This window comes from Pleurodeles waltl, chromosome 10 (genome assembly GCF_031143425.1).
Source record: "Pleurodeles waltl isolate 20211129_DDA chromosome 10, aPleWal1.hap1.20221129, whole genome shotgun sequence".
Lineage (NCBI taxonomy): Eukaryota > Metazoa > Chordata > Amphibia > Caudata > Salamandridae > Pleurodeles > Pleurodeles waltl.
In genome coordinates, this window is record NC_090449.1 from 543,720,689 (window position 1) to 543,735,670 (window position 14,982).

Genomic DNA, 14,982 nt, shown 5'->3' on the forward strand with positions numbered 1-14,982 from the left:
CTTCTGCTTAATTTGCAGATTTCACCTAAACAAAATGGTATTTCTAGACCAAACAAATTGAAAGTTGCTAAAAGCGCAGCAACTTGAAAGGCCCTTCATAAAGCACGACTGGCCACCTTTCAGTAGCCTACTGCTATATTTAGGTGTTGAAGTTGTACTAACAAGAAATAACCTTTTCCAAGACAGTGTTAATGTGTAAAGATGTAAAAATAATGAAGTTGTACGATCATAAAAATGTGCTACACCACACCTGGTAATTTGTCTTATTTTGCCACATAATTTTGTCAACCCTGACAACATTATTAGGGGCCAGATGTACGAAGCATACTTAAGAGACCCTTGCGCCACCTTAGCATCATTTTTTTTACACTAAGGCAGCACGCAGGTGGCCTTTTCTCTGCGCCATATTTACAAAGTGGCACACTGCATGCATTGCATCACTTTGTAACTCCTTGCGCCACACTATGCCTGCACCAGGCATAATGTATGCAAGGTGGGGTGTTCTGGCGCTAGGAGGCCCCCAAAACCTGCCCAGTGAAATTTAACAGATTTCACTGTGCCATTTTTGGCATAATTTGTAATGCCTGCTCAGAGCAGGCATTAAAACATGCACCCATAGAAACCTATGGGTCTCCTTGCACTTTGCTACACTGGTGTAAAAATGTATGATGCTAGTGTAGCAAAGCACCATAATAGCATTAAAAATGTTGATGCTATTGTACTAACGACTGCCATGGTGCGTTGTATTATAAATGGCTAAAATGTCATACATCTGGCCCTAGGTTTACCCCAGTCGCATAATTCTAGTGGCCCTTGACCAAAGTTGGGAATAACGCCATACCAGAAAGAAAATGTAACAAACATTACAAACCACAAAAAATGTATATGTCTTGTCATGACTGTGTGCTCACTTTCACTTACTTTACTTGCAGTAACAAACTCCTTCACACTGTTTCTGCAATAAAACTTTTTTCATTTCTTAATTACTGTGTGACAGGACGTTGCAGGTGCTTGCCATCCCATGGAGTAGGAGGGCTCGGGTACCCCCAGTGCTCAATTTGTGCTTGTTGATTCTGGTGCGGAGCCCCAGCACTTAATATTGAGGGCCAGCACTTAATTTTCTGCCTCAAGCACTTACTGCGAGCAAAAGACACATATGGGAGAGATGGAGGAAGAGAAAAATTAAAAAGTGTCACAATGGGAGAAAGCAGAAAGCTTCAAAAGTGAGCTGAAGGGGAAGGGAGTGGTTTTAAAAGGATTGAAGAGGCCTGAGATGGGTTCAGGATTACACTGCCTCAGTATTCTGTGTTTGCACATTTAATTGTAGCTGCCACGTGTTTAAGAAGAGGGCATTGGGCACCCGCACGTTTTTATTTACAAATTATGCCCTGTGTACCCCTTTGGTTTACATGTGCACAGTGATAGCAACCTTACCCCGTGACCTCGCCCCAGTCCCCAGGGATTTAGGGCCAAATGTACGAAGCATTTTGCACGTTGCAAACGGCGAATCTGGCCGTTTGCGACGTGCAAAATGCAATTTGGGATGTACAGACCCATTTTTGCCATTCGGTAAACTATTTACCAAATCGCAAAAAGGGTTTGCGAGCTGCAATTAGGAAGGGGTGTTCCCTTCCTAATTGCGAGTTGCAGTCCCATGTATGATTGTCTTGTGACCGCGAATGCGGTCGCAAAACAATCGCAGTTAGCACCAGTTTCAAACTGGTGCTAACCCATTCGCAAACGGGAAGCGGTCCCCATGGGACCTCTTCTCCTTTGTGAATGGCAGCGAAAAAAAAAATTCTGAGCACCACTGCCTGCTCTGAAAAAATTAAAACAAGAGTTTTCATTTTTTGTTTTTGAAATGCATCTCGTTTTCCTTTACGGAAAACAGGCTGCATTTAAAAAAAAAAAAAAAAAACCTGCTTTATTGAAAAGCAGTCACAGACATGGTGGTCTGCGGTCTCCAGCAGGCCACCTTTCCTGTGAGGGCAGCCATTCCCAATGCGGTCGCAAATTGCGACCTACCTCATGAATATTCATGAGGTAGGTTATTTGCGACCCCCTTGCGAATCGCAAACAGTGTCATTAACACTGTTGAGCATACGGTTTAGTCACAAAACCTGTATTTTGTACATGTGGCCCTATAAGTAGCCCAAGGCATTGGCGTTCTAGATGAAAGTTATACAATTAGGCTTTGATTGGGAGCCTGAAGGCCCGTGTGATTTTTACATTAAGAAAAAGAGCAGAAGATGGTTTACTGCTTGTGAATGGGCCTTGGCTGGGGCACGGAGATATCTTGGTTGGGCCTGGCCGACCCTCTAGAATCGGGTCTGTGTTTAGGACAGACATGTTTATAAGAAACTTTGCCTCTTTCGCAACTGTATGCCGCAACAGTTTATCTTTCTAATTAAATGTGAACTATTGGGGCTAATTCTGCGATTCGAAGGGAGAACACTGCGGTTTATAATGTGTGTTGAGTCTTTCCTCCGAACGAGATTCTTAATAAAGGGCGCTACAAATTCTTGATGACTTCCTGGCTGGCAAATCTGATTGGCAATCCACCAGCTGATGATACCAACAAGCTATGTAAACAGTTTAGCGATATCTGAAAGGTTCAGCTATCAGATTTAGGTTGCTTGTGTCAGCACCTAGTCGTATGAACTAGATGAGAATACTATTTTATCAATCTAAGAAATATTCAGTTCCTGTTGCATCTTTAAAAAAATTAAAAAATCCCTGCATTCAGCAGTGCCGCAGTCAAACGGGTATTCCTACAGAGCAGCAGCCAAAGTCTGAAACTCACTCCCCCATTGCGGGCCTGAATATAAATGAACCCATCATTCTATCCCTCGGAAAGAGATGAAAAAATCCTCTTTTCGATGTATACTTATGCGAATATATACTTATACTAATATATACTTATACTAACCATCTCCACTCAAATGAACATTCCTGAAAACATCCCTCCCTCCCAACCCTCACAATTAGCTATATTTTAAATTTCCGTGTGGTACAGCGCAAATCCCATTTATGTAGCTAAGGTTCAGTATGACGCTGAGCATGGCCGCCACTTTCTATCACTCTGAATTTGAGCTAATAAATCAGTTTTCCAAAAATTGGTGTTGCGTGAAGTTTGCTGCGTCTCAAACATAAAGATCCAATTAGCAGTGAATTTGTCTGTTCTCAAATTTGCTGTATATATGTATGTATTTTTGGGATTTATTTGTAGGAGCTGTCTATTTACACACAGTTGGGAGGTTGATGTACAGGACCCTGGCCCTCATTCTGGCACATTTGCTAATGTGAGTGTGGTATTCCCACACCCAAAAATACTGATCCTATGAGAATTAGAAATTTCGGGGACCCTGCATACTTGGGCATTCGGAGTTGTATGCTTTAAAGGCTCACAGAAATTAAGAATAATTAAAGTGAATGGTCTTTCTCCCAATTAGGTGTCTGATTCCTTATTTGAGGATGTTTCCAACATGCAAATTTTGCCAGCATTTTACAGCTGAAATGTCAGGAGGGAGAATCCGGGGTGGGATGTAAATATTAGGAGAGTATTTTTTGCCACTTTTCTTGTATTCCTGGTTCGGCTGATAACTTCTGTTACCGGATGAATATATATTGCATCCGGAGTTATGGTGAGGCCCTATGAGGGTGGATGTAAGAGTTAAAATCGGATAAGTAGTCACAAGAGACAGATCAGTAGTTATTGAAGTCCTCAGGAAAAGAGGAAGAGGCAGGTTTTGAAGCCTCTTCTGAACTTCTCATGAAACTGTTTTGAGCCAGAGGAGAAGAGCATAGTTTTTCAATCTTGAGCCCTGCGTACCCAGGATTCATCCACTATTGAATGTGCATGTCTTTTTACAGAGCGTCAGTAATTTCAGCAATGCATCCTTCAAACGCTGCTCGCTACTGCTGTAGGACACGCTGCCACTAAGGGTCTTATTAAGAGTGTGGCAGTCTATAGACCAACACACTCACGGTGTCGGTCTAGACCTCAGCCAATACAGCAGTCCGAATGCCACATTAGAATCCCTCTGCGTCGGACCTCTAGCTCTGCCAGGATCTTGGATCACAGCTGTCTGGCTATGGTAGAGGTCCTAATCTGCCAGGGCAGCTCTGCAAGCTGTGCTGCTCTGGGGATTACAACCTCATTCTCCGCCAGCGTTTTCATGGCGGTAGCACTACCATGAAAAGGCTGGTGGAGAACGGGTGCAGAGGGCCATGGGGGACCCCTGTACTGCCCATGCACTTGGCATTGGCAGTGCAGGGGTCCCCGTGGCCATAATTGTAGTGGTCCACCCAAAGTCGAACACTTTTACTGGGGATCAGTTTTGCCAACTTGATAAGGCCATAATGTTGGTAATTGATCTGTAGTAGTATATACCTTTTATCCTACACACTAAAGAAGGGACACAGCTTGTAGAGTATTCCACTAACCTTCATAAGGTTAATGGTAGCCATAAAATGTGGCGTCTCTTGTTTCCTGCATGTCCCTTGGTACTGCTGTCTCTACTTTTACCCACCCCCTTCATACCTGCATCAGCCACTGAACGCTACATATGTATCTGGTTTGTAATTCACATCTTCTTCAATGGAGAAGTAGGTTTCATTTTTTGGCCACATTTTCTGGATCAGGGCCCTCCAAGCAAGTCAGCCTAAACCCTAATAGAAAGGACAGCTGAACCAAAACTATGTGTCCTTGAGCAAGGCACTGCAGGAAGCCTCACAGAGGTGGCCTTGGTTTTTCAACCCTGCATCCTGTACTTAGCTCTGTCAAGGAGAGCTGTTCGTAGCAACATTGCTTGATTGGTTGAAGGGTGTCTCGGCCAGGAAGCAAATCCAGAAGACAGCTTGGAAACAAGGAACCAGGTGACTTTGTGAACCTAGTTTCCATGAAGCTGTAGACCTACCATTGGCGGCTGGTGGATCCTAAAAGTTGACATCTAAGTTGAAGAAGCAAGTGAGTACAGTAAGCATGCCAAAGTGAAGGAGGAATGTCCAGGAGTCGTGCCACCCTCAGCAAGGTTTTAAAAAAATATGTTCGTAGGTGCATTACTTTACAGCATACATTTCAAGTAAACGTGATGAAAGTTTGTTTTAAAAAAAAGGATTTCAAATTGTATCCATCACAGCCAAGATTGAAGAAATGCGATTAGAAAAGTGCCAAAAGGTAGCACTAGCATAAGACTGGATTGCTTAGTTTGCAAAATGCCAGTCACTTTGTGGCTCAGTAGAGCTCTTTATTCACCACCAACCATATAAAAAACTGAAATAGCAAACCCAGACACACCAAGTTTAATGGCTAAGCAGCTTGCTATAGATAAGGTATTGCAGGTGCCATGAGGACATTTTACATTTCTGTGCTGAGTTAGCCGATAAATATCTAACATTGGACAGAGATATAGGCAGTTAGCTATTGAAAATACCATTTAGAACCTTAATATATGCTCCTAAAGTAAATAATATGGGATTTTGACAACAGTGAGTTACATTAGGCCTCCTATTCAGTTTTTAAATATGGATATTGAGGGGTGGTGTCACAAAGTGTAATTGGAATTTCTCACCTGACCTCACAGCACCTCTCCGGAGTCCAAGCTGCAGCAGCTCCAGTTAAACACTGTTGAGGAGAACACTGACGAGAACCCAGTAAATCACCCAGAGCCTGGGGGTCAGAAACCAGGCTTCAACTGCTCTTAGAAGTGGGATAAGATTCAGATGGCTCTTCCACAGTTTGCTCATCAGGAGCAAGAGGGTGAGGGTGGGGCTGACACTGTAGACTTTAGACGGCCTAGACCCAGGTGCCCCGTGCAGCAGCAAAGTCCTGCACTTCATGGGCCTCTTGCCACAGATAAATAAAAAAACACAAAGGTGCAGACAGAACGGGAGAAGAGTGCGCGCACAAGCAGCTCGAGCTCTCCGACCAAGGGGAACACATGTACCACATGTGTGTTCAGAAGTAGTTACGGGCCTCCTCCTCCAGCCTTCCATCTCAGCAACTAAACCACAAGATACGTGGAGCCTGCTGCTTTCTTGTGCCTGCAGTTGCCTCCCGCTGCATCAATATGTCCTGCACATCCTTTACAAACTGTCTGTCGCTTTATTTACTAACCCAGCCCTGGGCCACATCAGCCAGTGCCCCAGGGCAAGCATATGAAGCCAGGCCTTAACTGGTCATGCCTACTATCATGAAGTTACCAATTCATACTGGTGTTAAGGGCGATTTACACCTGTGCCCATTCAGTACATGCATATTTGACCACCCTCGCAGAAAACTCAGCCACTGTGTTGGTTCTAAGATAGCTCTGTGAGCATCTTACCAGGCTTTTATTTCCCTCCTCCTGCCTCCTCCCACTGAACTTGTAGGGCAACCCCCCACACGCTGCTTAGTACTAGCTGATACCTACAGAAAGATGCACTTGCTAATGAATGGATCCCCACAAAGCTATGTGTACAATTCTGAATTCGAGAGGTTGTTTGGTGGGTCTGCCACTGTTTCTGCAAAGAGGCTGTCCAGTCAGGTGAGGCTGCAAGGAGCTGTGTGCACCAGCACAGTCAAACCTCTATGTATTCTATTGTGTTGTAGTGCAGATTTGTGTCCTTGCTGCTCCACATCCACCATCTAGTTTACAGCATCTTGGAGGATGGGACCTTGGGAATAATATAAATATTAAATTATGGTTCCACATAACTCAATTGACTGAGATGAAGGAATGAATAAGTTACTTCATGTAGATCTTTAAATTTGAGTTGTGTATAAAGTCCACTATGCATGTGTAACTATTCTTCCTCTTCTCCACAGTAATAATAGAAAATGCTTATCACTGTGCGCACACTTCAGGAAGAACTATTTTTGCATGCAGTCTGGTCTGTACTAATTTGGTGTATAAATGTGCTGAAACCGAGAGTCGGTATTTTTTCCAGATCCCTACACTAAGCTGCTGCCCACCTGCCCAGAGTCTAACCTAAAGAAGTGATTTGAAGTCATGCAAGTTCTCCTGAAGACACCTCGCTACAGCCATAAAGCTTTAGCAACAAAATAGGGAACCATAGCCATTCATACGTCAACCATGCCAAACAAAGACCAGCCAAAGGGGCTCCAATAATTCAACACTTGACACTACCAGCAGTCTGCACATCATTCCACGCCCACTAAAAAAAAACATGCATTGAAAAAAACTGCCTTTTCAATGAAACAATAGAGTATTAAAGCATGAAACAAAAATAAGTATGCATGATTTTGAAAGTGTGCCTTTTTAAAGGTATTAAAGGGCCTGATCTAGCTGGCTTTGCTATTGCAAAGGCTGTGATTCGTAAAATACAAAATCAGCAGTCACAATTTTCTAAAAGATAAAAGTCAGAAATTTTCCAAATCGAAGATTGCCTTTTATGACCTCACCTAATCATAAAGGGGATATGGTGTGAATAGGGGTCCCCGACCTCTTTGCAATTCGAAAATGCCACTTACGGTGGTATCCTATTTACAAAAAAGAAAACTTCCCCAGTTTACAATTTCCACTTTGTGAATGGTGGAGGAGGGCCTCATGGGAGCACACAGTGACCCAGGGGACTCGACACAATGTGGACTCGCCAGGGACATCCAGGGGATTGGCCACTCTGCTTAAAGACTATTAAAATGCAGTGAATGCCAATGTTCAGTTTGAGGTCCATTGTCCTCACAGGCCTCCATCGCTTCATTCGTAGCCATCTGTAAGTGGTCACAAATGGCCTCCCACATCAAATATTAGTGAAGCAGGAGGTGCTCCCAACTCCCCCAAATGTGTAATTTGTGATGTAACTTATTGGTACATCAGTCGCATCACTAAACGAAGTTCAGGTTGCAAACCAGTCGGTGTGCTAAAATACAATCTCTTTTGCAAACTGAGATCAGTATATCATGCCCAAAGTCCTTCATAGGAGGGCAGACTCTTTAAACTTCTAGATTTTGCTCTTCATGAACAGTACAAATTTACAGGTTTTGGAGTCACTTTCAGCTGAAAAGATTTCCTTTAACTCGGGTTATCCGTCTCCACATTGCAGCCCTTGTTCTTTCTCAGAAGTGGTCTGTTTATTATTGAGTTGATTCCTGTTCGCCACATGTGGCTCAATCTGACTTTTAACTTAGATGTCCGTGTAGCGTGATGTGTTTCGATATTACCTCTGTAATGTTGTCTGTTATCCACTTCAAAAACCAAGCAAAGATCGCGTTGTTCTCTTCTTCTTTTATACCATCTATGTTTCCACCTCCCCCGCAACCACTGTTGTTGTTCTCTCAATTGTCTTGTTTACAGATGCTTTATTAGTTCCTTGCGCTCCTTTCTAACTCAGCTGTCTTTTCTGCAGGCACACATGCCTAAAGTGTTTGTTTCTTTCCCACTTCAATCCATGTGCTCTTTTTTCAAAAGCTCTGCCTGCAATTACCTCAATTTAGGAGCTAGTGTACCTTCTTTGCAAGTCATTTCGAGAAGCATTGAAAGCACTGCTTTGTCTGTCTTCCTGCATGTACCTGTTTTCTCTGCTCAGAATTAGTGGCCGTAATGCCAGTAAAGTAAATGGGCCCACTCACTAGGGTGACAACTCCAGCTGTCAGATGTCCTGATACTCCTCAACTTCCTTCAACAGTCAACATCTGTCGTATCAAAACTCACTACCATTTTGATACACACACTATATTATTTCCACTCCCTGCAATGCATTTCTGTAGGCCAAAGCTATAACCCTAAAAAGCATTAGCAAAGTCAATAAGTTTGACCCTTTTAAAATGCAAAAAATGCATAACCTACAGGCACCCAACACTTACACTGCTGCCCCTAAATAGGCACATCCCTCACACTGCACTCACACAGGCCTATACTTCACTCTGCATTCACACAGGCACAGCTTTAAACCTCTATACAACTTACTCTGCACTCACAAAAGTCAATGCTAATACTGCATTCATACAGATATTCCCTCACAATCTACTCCTAAAACAGGGTGGCCATCAAAAACTCATACAAGCGCATTGCTCACACAGATAGGTACACCGCTCACTAGGAAGGAACAGAGTTTTGACAAAGCCATTGGCTGAAGAGGGCTGGTCCTCTGCCTAATTTATATATGCTTTTGTAAAGTGTTGAACTAATATTTGTTTGACACTCTATCTGATGAATAACTGAAGTGGTCTTGCCTAAAGCCCTTTTTCTAAAAGCAAGATTATCTATTATTTTTGAGAAAAAAATGAGGCTGATGAAAGATCTAAAACAGTCTTTTGGTGGAAACTAAAACACACAAAATAGATAAATCACAGGAAGCAGCAGTGCAGAGGGCCTTTGGCTCACACGCATAAGACATATTGTGCTTGTCTAAAGCATCACAATCTTAGCAGAAAGACATGGACAAGTGCGGTACTGCAGTGCCAGCCAGTGCAAGCTTCTTTTAAAGATGTGAAACAAGTGCAAAGGCAGATCCTCCATTACCACAGAAGAATGTCACTCCTCCCCCACTGCCAGAGCAGCAATCATGAAAAATAAAATAGTAATACAATTATTTTATTCCCATTTTATTTTTCAGTGTGACCTTCCCGAGCCAAGTGAAAGGACGTGGTGGGGCCATTCCTGCTGAATGGCAGGAGGAAGCAGTGGTGGTTACTCCAGTATAAAGAGTATGTGGCACTTTAGCAGGCTGGCTTGCAACAGCCAGCCTGACATGCGCACTTTTAACATCTTCAGCCAAAGCTGTCTTATAGAGCTGGGTGGAGAGCAGGCACAGGCCTCCAGTGTCTGTAGAAGCAATGAGCCAGTCCACTCAAACCAATCTTAGCACTTATCTTATGCCGAGTAATGTTATCATCAGCATGAGAGCAGCATTTGGATTGGTTGGGAAGTTGGCTGTGAGTTCTCTTGCTGCCTTGCAACCACATACTGTGGAACCGTTGAGGAGTTGGTAAGTACTCTATTCCTTTTTTAATTTAAATAGATTTTTTACCCATTTATAGGCAGTGTGAGAAACTTGCACTGCCTTCAGCCTCAACTCCAGAGATCTCAATTGTGGTCCAATTATAAACAATGTTTATAAGGGACTGCGATTGAGAGCATTGCTAGTTTCTCACATTGCCTGTAATTGGGTCAAAATATTTGTCCCACCACTTTCAAATATAAGCAGCCACAACGGAATGAGTGAGGCATTGGGCAGCACCATTTCATACCTCTTTTAGATACAATGAACAAGCAGAAATCAGATTTGGGCAAGTATAAGGAACAGGACTCGAGTATATGAATTCTAGACCTGAGCGGAGGTCATGGAGTTCTGCTATGGCTGAAAAAACTCTGCAGCACTCTGCGAAGTTCCACAAGCGGCGGAATGGGGTAAGTGATGCTCCTCATTCTGATTTTTATTGTGGGAAGTTTGTCCTGCCCTGTAAAATCTGCAGGAACAGCACAATCCGTATTACAAGAGAGCGCTGATTCTTTCTGCCGCTCAAGTAGATTTTCTACTCAAGTGGCAGCTTCCTCAACATGAGTGGCAGGTTTCTTAAAACGAGCAATAGCGACCTTCTGTATCCACCAGTTTTGAAAAATCTCGCTGGGAGGTATTTGAGCATGTGATTTTTCTTGATCGCCAACCTAACTTTGGTAAGCCGCGAGAGAGAAAAAACTCTTCTCTGCACCGGTCTGTGGAGTTTTTTGGAACAACCAAAACTCCACGAACTCTGCCGGTGGAGCAGAATTCATTGCCCACCCCTAATAAAATGCAAGCTTGACTCAAGATTTCAACACAAAATAGGTAGAGCGCTGGGTAGGAGTATACGCTTTCCTACCTGCATAGAACACCTAAATATCTTGTCACGAAACAATGTAAGCTTCCCTCACATGCACACAACAAGAACAGCATCTGCAGCAGCAGTCCAGGCCTGTGTGTAAACACACACAAAATGTGCGGCATTTGGCAGCAGTGTAAGTACCCCACACATGCAGTACAGTTTCAAGATGGTTCTCAGCAGTCCAAGTATCTGAAGCCAAACGAAAGCCAAACAAAAGCTCACCCCTTATTTACACGTTCGCAGCACACCTCGTTCAGCAGCAGAATGGTAAGGTCCCAATGATGAAGCATACCAACAAGGGGTAACCCTGGTGGGTGAGGTTTTCTAAGGAAGCTGATAAGTTTCCTAGAGATATTTTCTGGAGGATTAACCCTGTAGATAAGGGCTGGGCTTTCATTCAGCTTAAGATACTTGATCATGTAGGAGAGTAAGACCATGCCCTTGAAATTTTCCTCCTCACTCCCCCTTAGTTCATTATCAGCAGTCCAAGCCAAGCTATCCTCACAAACAAAACAGGTATCACACTGGCAGCATCATCTACACTTATTTCAGGCACATAATAAACACAATAAAGTTTAGAGGTGGGTGAGCCACTGAAAACTGGAGCCACATAGTAGTATATTATTCAGTTTGAGGTCTACTTGAACCCTTGATCCCAAAATGAGCTATGTTTTCTTGTGGCTTCTCCATGCTACCCACACTCTAACCTCGTGCACCATGAAGGAAGGTCAACGCATTAAAATGTTATGTTAGACTGGAGCAAGAAAGGGACATCAATCTAGTGGCTGAATTAGACAATGTGAAAGTGGAAAACCTGACATTAATCCTGGATTGGCCAAGTGACCAAATTGTGTGATCCCAGGTAATTATTTTATTTTATCATGCATCCTATTTTTTCACTGCACTATATGAGGAAAATATGAAATAAGTGAGGATGCTTGCTATACAAATCGTTGTGGTTGACTTAATGGCCTATAATATTGTTCTGTGTAAACTATGAGTATATCCCACGTACACTGTGCACATGGAACTGACTTGCCTCTTAGTTCACTAATGGCATTGTCATCAGAGTGTGCCATGAATGTTTCATGTTTTAAAACAATCACTTTTAATAAATGCCTGTAAATGCAGTGACATAATCAAATATACTAAGGCAGTAGTTCTTAACCTTTTGACTTCTGTGGGCCATCACTTAATCATTACTGGAAACAGGCTTATTTGAAATCTGGGAACTCCGCTGAGTCATTTCTGGATGCCAGGGACCCAGAGCTCAGCACTTTTGATTATATGAACCACAAAACACAACACTAAAAATACAGAAGTAAACATTCATCAAACAACGACATAAATGATGAAATATTTTATTTAATTCACAAATTAAAAAAAATCTATTTTTTTATGGGAAGGTAAGAGATTTTCTAAATTTCACTCAAGCCGCCCATCATCAATACTGTATTCTGTTTGATGCACTTGCAGTGCTCCCACGAGTCACTCTGAAGATCCTAACTTCATTTTTATCCTTCAAATTCAAATTCCTTCATAATTAGATAATGTTTTAAAGTTTACAATTTTACATTTTGCTTCTTAATTCATATACACTTTATTAGTCGATTATTATAATAATTATTATTATTATTTAATTTTCTAAGCAACAGTGGACCCTGCCCCATGAGTAGTCTCCGCAGACTCCAATGGGACCCCAGATCACAGGTATCACTGTACTAAGGTGAAACACATGCCAAGAAATCTACTTTTAAACAATTTTAAGACACTTTATTATATTTTTACATAATATTTGTTGCATGGGTTCCAAGTCAAATGTTTCAATGGCTCACCCCCTGACAGGGCTCTTGGAGCCAAGACAGACCCTTACTTTGGCTCTCCTTGTTAATTTGTTGGCTTGCTCATCTCTAATACAGTACTGTGTATAACAGTTACTTGAGTTCCACCTCTCATTATTTCGCTCTGAGGAGCAACATATTGTTTTCCAAGAATCAGACCTGTTTCCACAGGTTTCAGAAACATAACTATTCCCATTTCTGGTTTAAAAAAAGAATAATTGAGCATTAATGATCCCAAAAAGTGTTTTAAAGTTACCTGTGCACTGTTTAGCATAAAATGAGACAAACAACATGCAAAACATTATTTTCCCCACTTCTGGTACTCTGTCCTAATTAAGTCTATCTTCTTTGACTAACCACCATCATCTCAGCCCACCTATCAGGCAGAACGCAGTGATTACTAAACTCTTTTCTCTTCAGAAGCTACCCAGTAGAATGCACAAAGCTTCTTTGACCTCTCCTGGAGTCAGGCAGCCAGGGATGATTGGTACACTCTGCATTTACAAACGTCAGCATGCACACTCTCAGCCAATCCGTGCATGTTTAATGAGGCCTTTGTAGAGGCTTTACAGGTGCTTCCACAGATTCTAAGGATCGTATTTCAGTTCTGAAGCTAAGGTAGTTTGATTGTTGTAAGAGCTCCTATGGCCTTAGTAGGGCTTGTGCTGGGACAATTTTCAGACTTGTGGTGCTGCCATCCATCTGGATTCTAAAAAAAACAAGCCTTGCACAAAGAACACCTGTCACAAATAAGCCATGCTATTCAGCAGGAGAGTGGGAAGGATGTAGTATGCAGCTGCTGTTGCATTTGGCAGCACACTTCACAAATATATAACTAATTCATAGGGCCTAAATTAAGAAAAGTGGCACTGCACCCAGTGATGCCACCACGTGTGCGCCGTATCTAAGATACAGCGCACCATGGCGTAGTTAGGGAACTACTGTCCAACTTTTTGACGCTGGTTCAGAGCTTTGCAGGATTAGTGTCAAACTTTTTTTCTCTAATCCTGCAAGACTCCAAGCTAATCCTGCGATGTCAATTGAGGCCCATTGAAAACAATAGTGTGCCTCATTTTAACGCCTTCACTGAGCAGGTGTTAACATTGGCGGAAAAAAATGATGAAAAGAAATCTCTTAGATTTCTTTGTGCCATTTTTCAGCCCCCCTAATGGGGGAACGCCCCGTTGCATACATTATGCCTGGTGCAGGGATAATGTAGCGCAAAGGGTTACAAAGTGGAACAATGTCTGCATTATGCCACTTTTTAAAGTTGGCACAGCAATTTTGGCCTCTTTCAGCCACATTAGCATGAAAAAATTATGCTAATGTGGCCTAAGGAGGTGCTAGAGGCTCTTAAATCTGCCCATATTGTGGTAGCCACTGTCATTTTCAGACTACACATTTTCAATTGAAATGTCGACTATACATAGACATACAGTTTTACTGGTAAAACTATACAGCACACAAATGAAGTGTGGAAATTGGGTTTTAATCATGCTTTGTCATTTGTGCAACACAGAGTAAAGTGTCTTAATTTAATTTGATCCTACTACAATCTTTGTTTCCATCACAAAAATGCTTAATTTGTGCTTTGCTGTTTGTTTGTTTTGAAACATTTGTATAGTTCTTTTATAGGTGTTTAAATGTTGTTGTGCTAAAAAACGCATCGTACAGCCTTTCCTTTCACACCATACCAGCAAGATTTTCACAGTTCACTTTACAAAATCTCCACTTGAAGTAAGGAAAGGAAAGCAAACATCCATCTCTGTATTAAAAGAATAAGCTGCAATTTGTCAGAATACTAGACTGACATTTGACCTCTGTCTTTGAACACACAGTAAAAATGACAAGATAAAAACATCATTTAAATTAACCCTTTTAAATATCTTTTACCTTTGGAACACCAGTATGGTTATTTAGATGCCCTATCAGGCAGGACTCAATGGGCTGCTGTAGTTTGGCTCCTCCCACTTTTGGGCCCCAGTGCATTGCAGCAGCTGCACCACTGGTAGCTACAGCCCTGCTCTGAATGGAATTGCACAAAATGTGTTCAAATTGTGTAAACAATACATGAACAACCATGTATGTCCACGAGAACCAGGGTAAATGTAATATAATCAAACAATTGTCCACTGCGACTCATTGATGCTTCCCTGCCATCTACTTTAAAAAGTGTGTCAATTCAATCTGTCACTTGTTTCATAATCCAGTAAAGGTAGAGGTCATCTACTTTTTTGTCTAAAAGTGATTTTCTTATCTAGGAACAATGTTTAGCTCATAAGCCACAAACCTTTCACAAAGATTTGTCAGTGCAAACAATGCAGCGCTCAAGTG